Source organism: Mus caroli, chromosome 14 (assembly GCF_900094665.2).
Source record: "Mus caroli chromosome 14, CAROLI_EIJ_v1.1, whole genome shotgun sequence".
Lineage (NCBI taxonomy): Eukaryota > Metazoa > Chordata > Mammalia > Rodentia > Muridae > Mus > Mus caroli.
In genome coordinates, this window is record NC_034583.1 from 103,999,524 (window position 1) to 104,004,337 (window position 4,814).

At 38.9% G+C, this 4,814-nt stretch overlaps 1 non-coding gene across 1 annotated transcript; it reads right to left on the minus strand.

The window, feature by feature from the left end:
* Positions 1-2,301: 2,301 nt before the first annotated feature.
* On the minus strand, positions 2,302-2,375 carry Trnal-cag. The gene has a single exon. It is a non-coding gene; the product is annotated as a tRNA-Leu (tRNA).
* Between the last annotated feature and the right edge of the window lie 2,439 nt (positions 2,376-4,814).

Genomic DNA, 4,814 nt, shown 5'->3' on the forward strand with positions numbered 1-4,814 from the left:
ATATATCCTTTTATGCTCGGGAAGTACCCAGCAGAGAAGCAAACTGCTGCCCCAAATGGTTCGAAAGCAGTTCAATCCCTTGCAGCTTCAGTTCAATCCACTTCTGCTCACTTGATTTCTTTTTCTTTTTTGAGATGGAAACTCAGAACTGTGAACTAAAGCAGTTTCAGGCTCTCTTCTGGATGTGCTGTATGTCGAAAGCTTCAGAGAAGCAGCCCTAGGCTCCCAGGGGCCTGACACAGTGCGCCACTCAGAACCAGTCTTCGATTCCTATGAAGATCTCTGTCCTCCATACTTTGCTTCCATTTCCACTCATTCCCTCCACCTTTGAATTCAGATTCCTTCCAAGCATTATGTTTATATGAGAGAAATAGTTCACTAAAATTCTACGGAGTGGAGTCAGGATAAAACAGGAAAATACTGAACCAGGTGGCTGGAATATAAAAGTCAGTACTGGGACTGGGGTTGAAGCCAGATCTGAAAAAGCAAGAGTTGAGGAGTCTGAAATAAAAGACCCAGTTGTGATCCTCCTGACAAACGTGGTCCCTGTTGCCACTGGGAAGGAGGATGAAGGGTTTGGCTGCCTATACTCCTTTGAACGGAGCAAAGACTTTCAAATATCAAAGGAAACCATGGACGAAACGGAATAAAGGGACTGACAGAGCAGAGCCATGATGATAGCCATGAAGGCTGATCTCTCCTCTTAGCAGCCGCTGCAGCTCTCAGAATTCAAGGCTTTGCAAAGATGTGTAGCACTGAGAGTTGTTCTTCCAAGTCAATATGAAATAAGAGACGTGTGTGAGATGCTCAAGCATATTCTTCAGTGGTAGGTTCCATCACTTCAGAGTGTTGCCTTTCTTTACGATACTCCAATACAAACAGCGTAGTACTGGCATAATAAGAGCCACTAATCGATGGCATTTAGCTGAAGACCTACATAGAAACCCATACTACTGTGACCACCTGATTTTTTCCAGAAAGATACTGTTGGGTCTGCTCTCCACCAGCAAGAACGACACGACACAGTCGGATTCTTCTCAACAGCCTTTATTTCAGGAACGCCTCGATGCTTCCCGGGGCGCCCAGGGAGCCCTGCTTATATGCACCCCAGCACAGGAGAAGGTTCCGTGGCCCCCTGGGATTGGGCACCCAATTTGCATGCACCTGCTCCAGAAGGGTTGGCGCCAAATTCAAATTGACGCCTGCGGAGTGGTGTTGTTTATGACAAGGGCAACTGGAAACCCGTGCCATCTTGGAGTTGGCTTCCCACAAGATAACATCAATGCATGTTAGAGGAAAAAAAAATAGCATGTTCAACACAATGGTGCTGGCCAAACTGTATACTTACATGCAGAGAATAACATTGGGTCCTTAACACTAACCAAATAGAAAAGCCAAATCGAAATGGGCCAAGGACTTCAACGGAAGATCTGGTATCTTGAATGTGAAAGGAAATTATAGGGCATAGTTTCAACAGGTAGATGCAGGAAAGAACTTTATAAACAGGACCCTAATAGTTCCCATTCTCTTCCTTGGTTCTCCGCTGGTTCCTCATGCTGAAAAATGTTCCTAAGGCTTCCTTGCCTGCCTGCTTTATGCCCATCCTTTGACTTTCTACTAAACGACTGATTTCGTTATTCTGGATAAACTTTCCAGAATCCCAGGGAGCATTATATCCTCTCACTATATATTTTTCTAGTAGTTTCTATTTTCTTTTAATAGAATGTACCTGAACCATAACAAATTATTTGTTTGCTGTGTTTCATAATAGAGCTTGATCTAAGTATATTCCTGCAATCATTTTTGTACTTTCTCTCTCTCCTTCTCTCTCTCTCTCTCTCTCTCTCTCTCTCTCTCTCTCTCTCTCTCTCTGTGCTTGTTTTAACTCCATTTGATGTAAATTATGCACATAATAAATACTTAGTCATATTAACTTATTATTGGCATAGGTTTTAAAATTAAAGTCGTATGACATCATTTAGAGTCCTTTTAGAAGTTCAAATAAAATTAAGATACCCTCAAATAATTTTTTTTGGTTTTGGTTTTTTTTTTTGTTTTTTTGTTTTTTTGGTTTTTTGGTTTTTTGGTTTTTTGGTTTTTTGTTTTTTTGTTTTTTTGTTTTTTTGTTTTTTTGTTTTTTTGTTTTTTTCCAGACAGTGTTTCTCTGTGTAGCCCTGGCTGTCCTGGAACTCACTCTGTAGACCAGGCTGGCCTCGAACTCAGAAATCCGCCTGCCTCTGCCTCCCAAGTGCTGGGATTAAAGATGTGCGCCACCACCACACGGCAAGTTGTGAAAACAGAAGGCCCCACTGGGAGTCAAACCCAGGATCTCCTGTTTCTGAGACAGGCGCTTTAACCAGCTAAGCGATGGAGCCACCTCAAATAATTCTAAAGAGCTGAGTTGATGACTGTAGGTTCAACTCCATGAGCAACCTTATTATCTTATTTGTATATCACAGATGATTTTAGTATAAATAATTGAAATTGTATTATTTTAAAGAACACATAATCATGGAGTTATTGACCATTCCAAATTTGTACATAATAATTACTAATACTAGTCACTAGCTAGTCAGTATTTGCTCTTTAATAATGTTTTCCACAATAGAGGAAAGACTTCGAATGCATATGTTAGTGTTACCCAAAGTTTCCAGAAAAAAAAAGGCACAGCTGTGTTAAAGATCATATAAGGGTAATTGATGAATCAGAACTTCAGTGATTACGGAAAGGTTGCAAGACTGCGGGTACAGATCCTAACCTTCTTCAGCTATTTTAGCTTCTTAAATACAATTTATCACCTACCTCATGTACAGGACATCCTTGCGATTATGTGGGGAAAGAATTGTTTTGGAATGCATGAACAGACCCCATAAATCTAACTACCCACACACCAAGTTTATCACCAAAGAGTATCTTATCCCTACAGCAGACGGTTCCCCACTTTACCCCTTCCTTGATGGTATTTACACCGATGCCTTTAAAAAGTCTCTATTTATGATTTACTGTTCTGATAATATAAACAATAATATGGAGCAATGCAATTTAAAACTATTCATGCAACCAGACAGTGTGACCCTAGGCAATAGCACTTTTATTTGGTTCCAGAATATAGCCATGATTCATCTATCATCTATCTATCTATCTATCTATCTATCATCTATCTATCTATCATCTATCCTTACCATACCACTTTCAGTTAGGAATACGATTCACTAAATATATGCATAGTCAAGCCAATCAGGTGCCTCATATAATTTTCAGAAGAAGCAGAGTCAACGCAAACCCATGCTTATAGGCAGTTATCTCCTAACTGTGGGAGTTTAGGATCTTCTTAGGAAAAAGTAACATTGGCATCTTTAGAGTACAAATTAGACTAAATGCTTATCATCTCTTTTTGCCTTTGCCTAAAGACCTGGAATATTCACATGTTCACTTGGCCAAAGACAGATGGCTGTTTCCTAGTCTCCCTAGGCTTAACAGTTGTTCTACTAGCACAAAGCACCCAAGGAGCTTGGCCCACCATCTGTGATCTGTAGCTTCTTCCTCACTGTCTAAATTTCATACAATACAAATGACAGAAGAACTTCATGCTCTGGATTCCGGGGTGATTCATCCCGGGATTTCAGTGCTGAAGATCATGATTTGTACAAATCAGTGAGGGATAGGTAACAAATACCACCCAATACTCCAATAACTTCACAAATACACACACAGACATGCACACACACTCTCTCTCACACACATATACATATACATCACACACACACACACACACAGGTTTTATCTCACTTAACTTTAATGGCCAGAAGGAGCACTCATGGTTTAAACTATCTGGAGTCACTGAGCCTCAGGATGATGCAAACTCAGCACTCGCTACTATAACCACTAGACTACAAACAGTATATTTATACTCAAGGATTACTATCACAGGTCATTACCAGGCAGTCACTGAGGGGAGGAAGTGAAGTAGAACAATCTAGGAGTTTCCTCAGAGGAGTGTGACACTGAACATCCCTAGTGGGAAGAGCAGGAAAGGCTGTGTTTGTAGCTTAACAATTCAATAGTTATACTTGAATCACACTTTCAAAGCACAGTGGTTTCATGTCATGGTCTTCAAATTTATTTCTTCTTTGTCTCTGAAAACTTTCTCTTTCAGATCATTACTCTTATAAATAATGGCCCGTGTATGTGAAGTTTTGTCTAGAGCATCCAAAGGTTGAACAGGTCCACACCTTTTCAGAATAAAATGGGTTTCAGTTAAAGTTTTATCCTATGCTATTTCATTATTGTATAACGTTCACAGATATTTCATAATGAAGTTAGTGAAAGGATAATGAAATCATAAAGTCGTTGCTTATGGGATTGGGGAAAAAAGATTTTTCAAGGAACAGATGGCACATTTGAGGTTACAGTAAAGATTGGTAGGTGTTCTATGTTGTCAAGAGAATCATAGCAACAGTCATCATTTGATTTTATTTTTGGATAAGAGAGTTTTAAGTATATAGAGAAATAAAGAAAAGGAAAAATAACAAGTATTGATAGCAGATACATACATATATGCATACATACATAGGTACATAGATACATAGATGAATGATAGATGATTGATTGATAGATACATAATACATAGGTGGAGGGTTGATGGTGATGATAGATGATAGATAGATAGATAGATAGATAGATAGATAGATAGATAGATTGATAGATAGATAGATAGATACATAGATAGATAGATAGATAGATAGATAGATAGATAGATACATAGATAGATAGATAGATAGATACATAGATAGATAGATAGATAGATAGATAGA